Consider the following 14,163-nt stretch of genomic DNA (forward strand, 5'->3'; position numbering starts at 1 on the left):
ATGAAATCAATGATCAAGATTAAAAAATAAAGTTATGTTATTTGAACAACATTTGTATGACAACTTTTGGCACAACAAAAAATTTAATTTACAAAGAAAAGGAGCAATTGACACAAAACCAAAACAATAGAGAGATGTGAGTATGAAAGAAAAAGTTGTCAAAAAATTGTTATACAAATATCATTTCTCTAAAAAATATGAAAATTACTAATATTTTGTTTAACAAAAAATGAAACAGAGACGGGTTCCAAAGAGAATCGTTCCTGAAAATTGAACATTGTACCATCTCTCCTTCTTGTCCATGCTCTCGGCACCGCTATGCTACTTTCACTGTGGAATTAGCTTCTCCAGCCCCACCGCATCTTTCCCTTTTTTCAAATTAGGGTTCAATTTTCAATTAAAACCAGAAGTAATGCATAATTTTTTATGCAATGTTGCAGATTAAAAAATGCAGATTTCGTTAAGCAATGTAGTCATTTCAAGAACAAAGACACAATGGTGAATTATTTTGCGCCACATGTCGCACATCGGTGAAGCAAACTGGGAAACTGGATGAAATAAGGACTGAAGCAGATCTGAACACCGCCTTAGCTTGGTCAAAATAAGGTTTTGCAAAAGATAGTAAAGATAGGTGGCCAAAAGTGTCATTTTAAACTTAGACGGCCAAAATCGCAAGTTTTGTAAAAATAAGATGGTCAAAAGTGTGTTTAAGCTTATAAAGATTAATAACAAAAATATTTCGAAAATGCTCCTTGGATTTTTTTCTCAAAAATGTAATTAATCATTATATATTTTTAATACCAACAAAAACAATTATAATAATATAGTAGTAGTACTCATTTGGTAAAAAAAAGAATAATATAGTCCTTATATAAAATGATAATTGTGACTACAAAAAATTTGTAGTAAAGATAAAATATATTTAAAAGGCTTATCTAACTTTTATAAAATCTTTTAGAAAAACACTTTAATAAGATAAATTTTTTTTTGGTACAATATAAGATAAAATTTAAATTTAAATTAAACAAATAAGATATTGTCCATTCTTACATATTAATTTTTATTCATACAAGATGATTTCATTACAATAGTCAATTACTTAATTTGTAACTTGAGGTATTACATTAGGAATATTATTATCAACAGAAGGTGGGAGAAAACACCAACAATCTTTATGCGTCTGATCACATTCTGGCGATCCAATCTTACACATATGGGGCGGGCAGTCTGCATTCGACCGACAAGGTATTGATATCACATACATATCTGCATTCACAAACAAAGCATTTGAACATAAAATCAATGGGTGGAAGATTTGAAATGTAAATTTGTTTGAAGTTAATCATTACTACATGAAACATAGACAAATTACTCAGATAGTACATTATTTATGAACCTGGTGCAGAAATGAGGAAAGCCAATAAAAATATCGTTGTAAGAGAAGAAATCCTTGTAATCTCCATCTTTATACAAAGAACATATTACTATTCTATAGGTCTATTTATATATGAATATGGTGAAATTGCACCTTGACCTTATTAAATTGCTTAAAAAAAGAAACTGATATATTAAATGTCAATAAAGTTTTTCCTAAAAAAAAAAAACAGTCAATAAAGTTGTTGACAATAAAACAATAAGTTGAATGGTTCTCATAAATAAAGTTGTTGACCATAAAACAATAAGTTGAAGCGGTGGTTATCATAATAAATGTTCTATCCGATTTTAATACTCTCTCCATTTCAAAATGAGCAGTGGCGGATCTTAGTGGAGACCTGCAGGTGCCACTGCATCCCCTAAGTTTACTATAATTATCATATTATGCATAATATATCTTACTTTACAGTGGCGCCGCAATGGATTGACAAACTCCAAAACCCCCCTAAGGCGTGGGTTCGATCCTCAGTAGCTTCTTTTTTTATATTTTCCATTGTATTAATAATACTTTATTTTTATTATATTTTTCATTGTATTAATAATACTTTATTCAAAAAAAGAGGTCCCAACGGGGGGAGTTGAACTGCTGTTCACTATGGTAGTTCCAAGAAAATAAACCACTAGACTACTCCATAATTTTGTAAATTTTTAAAAACTGTTTAATATATATTCTGAAAATATTTGGCACCCCCAATAAAATAATTCAAGATCCGCCACAGAAAATGAGTGTCACTTTAATAGTAGTAAAAAAAATTGTTTCAAAATGAATGTCACTTTACATTTTCAATACAACTTTAATTTTTTTCTTCTAACTTTAACCTCAATAAATACTCTAACTTTTCTCTCACACAATTTTCAAAGCAACTTTAAGTTTGTCTTTTTCTTATAAAGTAAGGACCGTTTAGTAAAAATGTTATGTCTAACGATTATTTCATTGTATTTCTTAATCTGTGTGCCAAAACCTTAAACGACACTCACTGTGAAACAGATGGAGTATAAGACAATCTATAAATTTTAGATGAATTTATTCCTTCTGTTTCAACCACACCCTTATTAATACTACCAATTACTCTTGGAATGTAAAAGATCAACATTGAATGCATTTATACAAAAAGAGCAATTTAGTAAAACTAACACATTTTTAAGACAAATTCATTGCAAAGAGATTCCCAATCTCTTTGACTGAATCGTGTTATTTGATCCCTCAAAGTTTATCATTGCAAAGATTGGGAATGATAAACTCTGATTCTAAGACTTCAAAGATCAAGATTCTGAGGAGATCAGAACCTGTTCCTCAGAGTCTGTTGAAACCTGAATCTGAGGTCCTGAAGTCTAAGTTTCAGAAGAACAAAATAGTTTTTGCTCCTGGGGAATCAAAACAAAAAGGTGTTAAACCTAAGGTAATGATTAATTAGAAGTCACCAATCTTACAACACAAGGTACAAGAAGTGAAGAGTAAAACTTCTAGTACTAACCTCAAAGGACCCATAACTCTGAAAACAATGGGTACCTAACTCTGAAATTGTCAATGTACAGATATGTCTAAGAGCAAAGGAAAAGTAAAAATCATGGTACCTAGACAGCGGTTGCTCAAGGCATATGACAGGAGAGAAGTCTATGTTCTTCACCCTCACAATGAAAGAAGGAGGAAATGTGAAGTTTGGAGGCAACCAGTCTGGCAAGATCATTGGTACATGAACTATTGGTAACTCATCTATCTCAATTAATAATGTGTGGTTGGTAGATGGTCTTGAACATAACCTTTTGAGTATCAGTCAATTTTATGATAATGGTTACGATGTGATGTTTGAAAAGACCAACTGCACAGTAATAAACAAAGATAACAATTCCATAGTATTCAAGGGAAAGAGGATGGAGAATGTCTATAAAATTAACTTCTCTGACTGGTTGATCAGAAAGTAATTTGTCTTCTGTCAGTGAATGATAAGAAATGGATGTGGCACAGAAGGTTGGGACATGCTAACTGGAGATTAATCTCTAAGCTTAGTAAGTTACAACTTGTCAAAGGCCTTCCAGACATTGACTATCATTCAGATGCACTTTGTGGTGCATGCCAGAAAAGGAAGATTGTAAAATAATCTTTTAAAACAAAAGACATTATCTCAACCTCCAGACCCTTAGAATTATTTCATATTGATTTATTTGGACCAGTTAGCACTGCATCCTTACAACAGATGGACTTGGGTAAAATTCCTGAAAAGTAAGGATAATGCTTATGATGTATTCAGCAACTTCTGTGTAACGCCCTTCTTTTTATTTAATTATTTTAAATGAGTTTTAGAATATATTTATATGATTAGTGTGATTTATAAGATTTATGTGATTTATATGATTTTAGAGAAATTTATGAGATGTTGTGACTTATTTTATTGTTTAATAAAATAAGATTCGAAAATAAAATAAATATTAAGTTGTGGGGTTATTTTGTGTAGAAATATATTTGTTATTTGATGAAGAGATATATTTGTTATTTTGTGTAGAAATATATATATTATTTGGTGTAGAAATATATTTGTTATCTAGTGTAGAAATATATTTATTATCCAATGAAAAGGTATATTTGTTATTTGGTGTTAAAATATTATATACATATATATTTTGATGAAATATGCTATTATTTGTTATTTGGTGTATTATTATATATTTAGTGGAAGACTATATTTTGTAGAGAAATATTATTCATTAGAATATGAGGATTATTAGTGTGAGTGGAATTGAGGGTTAGAATAGAAAGAAGAATAAGTTGTTAGGCCTAAATAGATTTGGGAAGAATATTTTAGTATTATAAATAGAGAAGCTTAGGTTAGAAAGAGTTTACCGGAAACCGCTTTTTGGAAGATAGGAGAACAAGAAAGAAGAGAAGAGGAGAGAAAAGTCAAGAGAAGAGGAGAAGACCTTAGGAAAGAAGAACGCTGCCGCTGATTCAGGAATTAATCTAAGATGAGGGTGAGACTATCTTGCATTAATATTAAGTTGTTAAATCATTAGATTACATCTAACAAGTTGGGGAGAGTTTGTGAGAATTTGAGAATTAGGGTTTTGAGAGAGTTTTGATGATTAGATATGAAAACTTGTTGAATTGATGTAGAAATTGTGTACATACCTTAGATAATCCATAGGATGATTATTGGAAATAGTTTTGAGGTTAGAACCATGGAATTGGATGAGATGTCGGTGAGTTTAAGAATTAGGGTTTAAGAATTGTAATAGGTTGTTAATAGATTTGAGAACCCTTTGAATTTGCATACAGTAGGTTGATGAATAATTAGTGTTCTAATGATAGGGTAATCATAGGGTAATGATTAGGGTCAAGTTTGGAGAGTATTGGATCGAAAACGGAGTCGAAAAGATTTCCCCAAGGCGAAATCGCAGCTGAACTGCGATTTTGCTGTCAGTGTGCAAAACGCGTTTTTATTGTCTCAGTTTGACAAGTTTAAGTTCCGAACTGGGTTTAGGTGTAAACACTAAAGTTGTAGGTATGGATGTTAGCTTTCTAATGTCATTGGTCTCACATCAATAGGATTAATAGAACTTGAGTTATGGTCAAATTACTGCACGTAGGTCAAAGTGAACTTTTATGGACTTTCAGCACAACTTTTCTGAATTTAAAATGAAAACTGGTATTGATCGGTACAGAACTGGTCATAGGCATAAACATGAAAGTTTTAGATAATTTTGTTAGCTTTCTAATAGCTTTGGAGTGACTAGAAAATTATGTGTAGATTTTGAGTTTTGATGAAAATAGTCCAAGTGGGTCTTCAGAAAACTTTAAGAAAACTTAGCATAATTAATCCTAAGTTAGTCCAAAAACTTATGGTTGGTTTCCCAACTTCAACTTGAGTATTAGGGATTTAGTTGAGGTGTTTTATGAGTATTTGGCCTATGTCTTATTGATCAAACTTGATTTGCTTTTGAAGAATGTTTTGGACTTTGATATGAATGTAATTGATTAATTTATATGTTGTTATTGTTGTTGATATGTTGGAATATATTGTGTGAGTATTGTATGATGCATAATATTATGATGTTATGCCATTCAAGTTGTTGTACGAAAGTTATGTTGTTGCATTTAGCGTTGTGTCATTGCATAGTCAGTGATGGGGGCTTAATGCCCGACAGGTCTTTTTATGACCTTAGCGATGGGGGCTTAATGCCCGACAGGTCCTTTTATGACCTTAGCGATGGGGGCTTAATGCCCGACAGGTCCTTTTATGACCTTAGCGATGGGGGCTTAATGCCCGACAGGTCCAAATATGACCTTAGCGAAGGGGGCTTGATGCCCTGAATGGTACCACATGCATTTGCATATCTAGAAGTTTACGATGATTAAAGTTGTTAAGAGTTGCATTGTCAAGTTGAGTCGCATTGTCAAGTCAAGTGTCGAGTCGACTATGAAGTTATTTAAGATTGAATATGAAGTGAATGATGAGTTTGATTAAGAATGTTGTTTATGTTTGATGATGATGTTTGATTTTGATGATGATGTTTGACGATGATGTTGTTCATGTTTGTGAATTATGATAAGATGTTATATGATTTATGATAAGATGTTATGTGATTATGATAAGGTGTTTGTGACTAATACTTGTAGATATGTGACGATATTTATATGATGATATAATAAGAAGTATATGACTAATGTAGGAATGATAATGACACTAGTTAAGGAAGTTTAAGTTATTAGATATGATTAATGAATTATAAGATGTTTAAGTTGTTGAATGTACTTTATATGATTTATATGTTTAATATTATTGTCTGAGAAATCTCACCCCTCCTGTTGGAATGTTGCCCTTACGTTGGTAACGCGCAGGTAACCAGGACTAGCTGTTGTTCATGAGTAGGCTCCTCACATTGTGTCTAGGTGCTCTGATACGTAACGGGATGGGGGCTTGCTTTTACTTCTATTCCTTACGTGTCTTTTATGAATTTTATGAATAAATATTGAACAAAGACTTATGAGATTTTGATGAGGCCTGCGTGCCAAGACTTTTATTATGTTGAACTATTTTTCCGCTGCAAAGTTTCAGATTTTTGATATTGAATTTTAAAGGATAATTATTATTATCTATTTTATGACTTTCAAGAAGTATGTGACATTCCGTTTATGATTTAAATACTCTGATTTATTAAAAAAAATTTCAAGCTGGGAAAACGGGGTGTTACAATTGGTATCAGAGCAGGTCGGTCCGTCCGGCCAAGTGGATGAGTCGTTGTGTCGTGTCGTCATGTTTTCTAGTTAGTAGTTATGTTTTTTTTTTATGTGAGCATGTTTAACTGACCAACTTGATGTAGTTTTTGTGTTTTGTTTGATGAAGTAATGACTAAACTTATTTTCTATTGTGCTTGAATTTCGAGGACGAAATTCCTTTAAGTTGGGGAGAGTTGTAACGCCCTTCTTTTTATTTAATTATTTTAAATGAGTTTTAGAATATATTTATATGATTAGTGTGATTTATAAGATTTATGTGATTTATATGATTTTAGAGAAATTTATGAGATGTTGTGACTTATTTTATTGTTTAATAAAATAAGATTCGAAAATAAAATAAATATTAAGTTGTGGGGTTATTTTGTGTAGAAATATATTTGTTATTTGATGAAGAGATATATTTGTTATTTTGTGTAGAAATATATATATTATTTGGTGTAGAAATATATTTGTTATCTAGTGTAGAAATATATTTATTATCCAATGAAGAGGTATATTTGTTATTTGGTGTTAAAATATTATATACATATATATTTTGATGAAATATGCTATTATTTGTTATTTGGTGTATTATTATATATTTAGTGGAAGACTATATTTAGTAGAGAAATATTATTCATTAGAATATGAGGATTATTAGTGTGAGTGGAATTGAGGGTTAGAATAGAAAGAAGAATAAGTTGTTAGGCCTAAATAGATTTGGGAAGAATATTTTAGTATTATAAATAGAGAAGCTTAGGTTAGAAAGAGTTTACCGGAAACCGCTTTTTGGAAGATAGGAGAACAAGAAAGAAGAGAAGAGGAGAGAAAAGTCAAGAGAAGAGGAGAAGACCTTAGGAAAGAAGAACGCTGCCGCTGATTCAGGAATTAATCTAAGGTGAGGGTGAGACTATCTTGCATTAATATTAAGTTGTTAAATCATTAGATTACATCTAACAAGTTGGGGAGAGTTTGTGAGAATTTGAGAATTAGGGTTTTGAGAGAGTTTTGATGATTAGATATGAAAACTTGTTGAATTGATGTAGAAATTGTGTACATACCTTAGATAATCCATAGGATGATTATTGGAAATAGTTTTGAGGTTAGAACCATGAAATTGGATGAGATGTCGGTGAGTTTAAGAATTAGGGTTTAAGAATTGTAATAGGTTGTTAATAGATTTGAGAACCCTTTGAATTTGCATACAGTAGGTTGATGAATAATTAGTGTTCTAATGATAGGGTAATCATAGGGTAATGATTAGGGTCAAGTTTGGAGAGTATTGGATCGAAAACGGAGTCGAAAAGATTTCCCCAAGGCGAAATCGCAGCTGAACTGCGATTTTGCTGTCAGTGTGCAAAACGCGTTTTTATTGTCTCAGTTTGACAAGTTTAAGTTCCGAACTGGGTTTAGGTGTAAACACTAAAGTTGTAGGTATGGATGTTAGCTTTCTAATGTCATTGGTCTCACATCAATAGGATTAATAGAACTTGAGTTATGGTCAAATTACTGCACGTAGGTCAAAGTGAACTTTTATGGACTTTCAGCACAACTTTTCTGAATTTAAAATGAAAACTGGTATTGATCGGTACATAACTGGTCATAGGCATAAACATGAAAGTTTTAGATAATTTTGTTATCTTTCTAATAGCTTTGGAGTGACTAGAAAATTATGTGTAGATTTTGAGTTTTGATGAAAATAGTCCAAGTGGGTCTTCAGAAAACTTTAAGAAAACTTAGCATAATTAATCCTAAGTTAGTCCAAAAACTTATGGTTGGTTTCCCAACTTCAACTTGAGTATTAGGGATTTATTTGAGGTGTTTTATGAGTATTTGGCCTATGTCTTATTGATCAAACTTGATTTGCTTTTGAAGAATGTTTTGGACTTTGATATGAATGTAATTGATTAATTTATATGTTGTTATTGTTGTTGATATGTTGGAATATATTGTGTGAGTATTGTATGATGCATAATATTATGATGTTATGCCATTCAAGTTGTTGTACGAAAGTTATGTTGTTGCATTTAGCGTTGTGTCATTGCATAGTCAGTGATGGGGGCTTAATGCCCGACAGGTCTTTTTATGACCTTAGCGATGGGGGCTTAATGCCCGACAGGTCCTTTTATGACCTTAGCGATGGGGGCTTAATGCCCGACAGGTCCAAATATGACCTTAGCGAAGGGGGCTTGATGCCCTGAATGGTACCACATGCATTTGCATATCTAGAAGTTTACGATGATTAAAGTTGTTAAGAGTTGCATTGTCAAGTTGAGTCGCATTGTCAAGTCAAGTGTCGAGTCGACTATGAAGTTATTTAAGATTGAATATGAAGTGAATGATGAGTTTGATTAAGAATGTTGTTTATGTTTGATGATGATGTTTGATTTTGATGATGATGTTTGACGATGATGTTGTTCATGTTTGTGAATTATGATAAGATGTTATATGATTTATGATAAGATGTTATGTGATTATGATAAGGTGTTTGTGACTAATACTTGTAGATATGTGACGATATTTATATGATGATATAATAAGAAGTATATGACTAATGTAGGAATGATAATGACACTAGTTAAGGAAGTTTAAGTTATTAGATATGATTAATGAATTATAAGATGTTTAAGTTGTTGAATGTACTTTATATGATTTATATGTTTAATATTATTGTCTGAGAAATCTCACCCCTCCTGTTGGAATGTTGCCTTACGTTGGTAACGCGCAGGTAACCAGGACTAGCTGTTGTTCATGAGTAGGCTCCTCACATTGTGTCTAGGTGCTCTGATACGTAACGGGATGGGGGCTTGCTTTTACTTCTATTCCTTACGTGTCTTTTATGAATTTTATGAATAAATATTGAACAAAGACTTATGAGATTTTGATGAGGCCTGCGTGCCAAGACTTTTATTATGTTGAACTATTTTTCCGCTGCAAAGTTTCAGATTTTTGATATTGAATTTTAAAGGATAATTATTATTATCTATTTTATGACTTTCAAGAAGTATGTGACATTCCGTTTATGATTTAAATACTCTGATTTATTAAAAAAAAAATTCAAGCTGGGAAAACGGGGTGTTACAATTGGTATCAGAGCAGGTCGGTCCGTCCGGCCAAGTGGATGAGTCGTTGTGTCGTGTCGTCATGTTTTCTAGTTAGTAGTTATGTTTTTTTTATGTGAGCATGTTTAACTGACCAACTTGATGTAGTTTTTGTGTTTTGTTTGATGAAGTAATGACTAAACTTATTTTCTATTGTGCTTGAATTTCGAGGACGAAATTCCTTTAAGTTGGGGAGAGTTGTAACGCCCTTCTTTTTATTTAATTATTTTAAATGAGTTTTAGAATATATTTATATGATTAGTGTGATTTATAAGATTTATGTGATTTATATGATTTTAGAGAAATTTATGAGATGTTGTGACTTATTTTATTGTTTAATAAAATAAGATTCGAAAATAAAATAAATATTAAGTTGTGGGGTTATTTTGTGTAGAAATATATTTGTTATTTGATGAAGAGATATATTTGTTATTTTGTGTAGAAATATATATATTATTTGGTGTAGAAATATATTTGTTATCTAGTGTAGAAATATATTTATTATCCAATGAAGAGGTATATTTGTTATTTGGTGTTAAAATATTATATACATATATATTTTGATGAAATATGCTATTATTTGTTATTTGGTGTATTATTATATATTTAGTGGAAGACTATATTTTGTAGAGAAATATTATTCATTAGAATATGAGGATTATTAGTGTGAGTGGAATTGAGGGTTAGAATAGAAAGAAGAATAAGTTGTTAGGCCTAAATAGATTTGGGAAGAATATTTTAGTATTATAAATAGAGAAGCTTAGGTTAGAAAGAGTTTACCGGAAACCGCTTTTTGGAAGATAGGAGAACAAGAAAGAAGAGAAGAGGAGAGAAAAGTCAAGAGAAGAGGAGAAGACCTTAGGAAAGAAGAACGCTGCCGCTGATTCAGGAATTAATCTAAGGTGAGGGTGAGACTATCTTGCATTAATATTAAGTTGTTAAATCATTAGATTACATCTAACAAGTTGGGGAGAGTTTGTGAGAATTTGAGAATTAGGGTTTTGAGAGAGTTTTGATGATTAGATATGAAAACTTGTTGAATTGATGTAGAAATTGTGTACATACCTTAGATAATCCATAGGATGATTATTGGAAATAGTTTTGAGGTTAGAACCATGGAATTGGATGAGATGTCGGTGAGTTTAAGAATTAGGGTTTAAGAATTGTAATAGGTTGTTAATAGATTTGAGAACCCTTTGAATTTGCATACAGTAGGTTGATGAATAATTAGTGTTCTAATGATAGGGTAATCATAGGGTAATGATTAGGGTCAAGTTTGGAGAGTATTGGATCGAAAACGGAGTCGAAAAGATTTCCCCAAGGCGAAATCGCAGCTGAACTGCGATTTTGCTGTCAGTGTGCAAAACGCGTTTTTATTGTCTCAGTTTGACAAGTTTAAGTTCCGAACTGGGTTTAGGTGTAAACACTAAAGTTGTAGGTATGGATGTTAGCTTTCTAATGTCATTGGTCTCACATCAATAGGATTAATAGAACTTGAGTTATGGTCAAATTACTGCACGTAGGTCAAAGTGAACTTTTATGGACTTTCAGCACAACTTTTCTGAATTTAAAATGAAAACTGGTATTGATCGGTACAGAACTGGTCATAGGCATAAACATGAAAGTTTTAGATAATTTTGTTAGCTTTCTAATAGCTTTGGAGTGACTAGAAAATTATGTGTAGATTTTGAGTTTTGATGAAAATAGTCCAAGTGGGTCTTCAGAAAACTTTAAGAAAACTTAGCATAATTAATCCTAAGTTAGTCCAAAAACTTATGGTTGGTTTCCCAACTTCAACTTGAGTATTAGGGATTTAGTTGAGGTGTTTTATGAGTATTTGGCCTATGTCTTATTGATCAAACTTGATTTGCTTTTGAAGAATGTTTTGGACTTTGATATGAATGTAATTGATTAATTTATATGTTGTTATTGTTGTTGATATGTTGGAATATATTGTGTGAGTATTGTATGATGCATAATATTATGATGTTATGCCATTCAAGTTGTTGTACGAAAGTTATGTTGTTGCATTTAGCGTTGTGTCATTGCATAGTCAGTGATGGGGGCTTAATGCCCGACAGGTCTTTTTATGACCTTAGCGATGGGGGCTTAATGCCCGACAGGTCCTTTTATGACCTTAGCGATGGGGGCTTAATGCCCGACAGGTCCTGTTATGACCTTAGCGATGGGGGCTTAATGCCCGACAGGTCCAAATATGACCTTAGCGAAGGGGGCTTGATGCCCTGAATGGTACCACATGCATTTGCATATCTAGAAGTTTACGATGATTAAAGTTGTTAAGAGTTGCATTGTCAAGTTGAGTCGCATTGTCAAGTCAAGTGTCGAGTCGACTATGAAGTTATTTAAGATTGAATATGAAGTGAATGATGAGTTTGATTAAGAATGTTGTTTATGTTTGATGATGATGTTTGATTTTGATGATGATGTTTGACGATGATGTTGTTCATGTTTGTGAATTATGATAAGATGTTATATGATTTATGATAAGATGTTATGTGATTATGATAAGGTGTTTGTGACTAATACTTGTAGATATGTGACGATATTTATATGATGATATAATAAGAAGTATATGACTAATGTAGGAATGATAATGACACTAGTTAAGGAAGTTTAAGTTATTAGATATGATTAATGAATTATAAGATGTTTAAGTTGTTGAATGTACTTTATATGATTTATATGTTTAATATTATTGTCTGAGAAATCTCACCCCTCCTGTTGGAATGTTGCCCTTACGTTGGTAACGCGCAGGTAACCAGGACTAGCTGTTGTTCATGAGTAGGCTCCTCACATTGTGTCTAGGTGCTCTGATACGTAACGGGATGGGGGCTTGCTTTTACTTCTATTCCTTACGTGTCTTTTATGAATTTTATGAATAAATATTGAACAAAGACTTATGAGATTTTGATGAGGCCTGCGTGCCAAGACTTTTATTATGTTGAACTATTTTTCCGCTGCAAAGTTTCAGATTTTTGATATTGAATTTTAAAGGATAATTATTATTATCTATTTTATGACTTTCAAGAAGTATGTGACATTCCGTTTATGATTTAAATACTCTGATTTATTAAAAAAAATTTCAAGCTGGGAAAACGGGGTGTTACAATTGGTATCAGAGCAGGTCGGTCCGTCCGGCCAAGTGGATGAGTCGTTGTGTCGTGTCGTCATGTTTTCTAGTTAGTAGTTATGTTTTTTTTATGTGAGCATGTTTAACTGACCAACTTGATGTAGTTTTTGTGTTTTGTTTGATGAAGTAATGACTAAACTTATTTTCTATTGTGCTTGAATTTCGAGGACGAAATTCCTTTAAGTTGGGGAGAGTTGTAACGCCCTTCTTTTTATTTAATTATTTTAAATGAGTTTTAGAATATATTTATATGATTAGTGTGATTTATAAGATTTATGTGATTTATATGATTTTAGAGAAATTTATGAGATGTTGTGACTTATTTTATTGTTTAATAAAATAAGATTCGAAAATAAAATAAATATTAAGTTGTGGGGTTATTTTGTGTAGAAATATATTTGTTATTTGATGAAGAGATATATTTGTTATTTTGTGTAGAAATATATATATTATTTGGTGTAGAAATATATTTGTTATCTAGTGTAGAAATATATTTATTATCCAATGAAGAGGTATATTTGTTATTTGGTGTTAAAATATTATATACATATATATTTTGATGAAATATGCTATTATTTGTTATTTGGTGTATTATTATATATTTAGTGGAAGACTATATTTTGTAGAGAAATATTATTCATTAGAATATGAGGATTATTAGTGTGAGTGGAATTGAGGGTTAGAATAGAAAGAAGAATAAGTTGTTAGGCCTAAATAGATTTGGGAAGAATATTTTAGTATTATAAATAGAGAAGCTTAGGTTAGAAAGAGTTTACCGGAAACCGCTTTTTGGAAGATAGGAGAACAAGAAAGAAGAGAAGAGGAGAGAAAAGTCAAGAGAAGAGGAGAAGACCTTAGGAAAGAAGAACGCTGCCGCTGATTCAGGAATTAATCTAAGGTGAGGGTGAGACTATCTTGCATTAATATTAAGTTGTTAAATCATTAGATTACATCTAACAAGTTGGGGAGAGTTTGTGAGAATTTGAGAATTAGGGTTTTGAGAGAGTTTTGATGATTAGATATGAAAACTTGTTGAATTGATGTAGAAATTGTGTACATACCTTAGATAATCCATAGGATGATTATTGGAAATAGTTTTGAGGTTAGAACCATGGAATTGGATGAGATGTCGGTGAGTTTAAGAATTAGGGTTTAAGAATTGTAATAGGTTGTTAATAGATTTGAGAACCCTTTGAATTTGCATACAGTAGGTTGATGAATAATTAGTGTTCTAATGATAGGGTAATCATAGGGTAATGATTAGG

The 14,163-nt window shown here is 31.6% G+C and overlaps 1 long non-coding RNA gene across 1 annotated transcript; it reads right to left on the reverse strand.

The window, feature by feature from the left end:
• Window positions 1–1,036: 1,036 nt before the first annotated feature.
• LOC146936953 (uncharacterized) lies at window positions 1,037–1,492 on the reverse strand. The gene is made up of 2 exons (XR_015033221.1): window positions 1,397–1,492; window positions 1,037–1,266 (listed from the first exon to the last, which is right to left on the reverse strand). It is a non-coding gene; the product is annotated as an uncharacterized LOC146936953 (long non-coding RNA).
• Window positions 1,493–14,163: the final 12,671 nt, after the last annotated feature.

This window comes from Medicago sativa, chromosome 3 (assembly GCF_051527215.1).
Source record: "Medicago sativa cultivar Bolivia chromosome 3, Bolivia_mono, whole genome shotgun sequence".
NCBI lineage: Eukaryota > Viridiplantae > Streptophyta > Magnoliopsida > Fabales > Fabaceae > Medicago > Medicago sativa.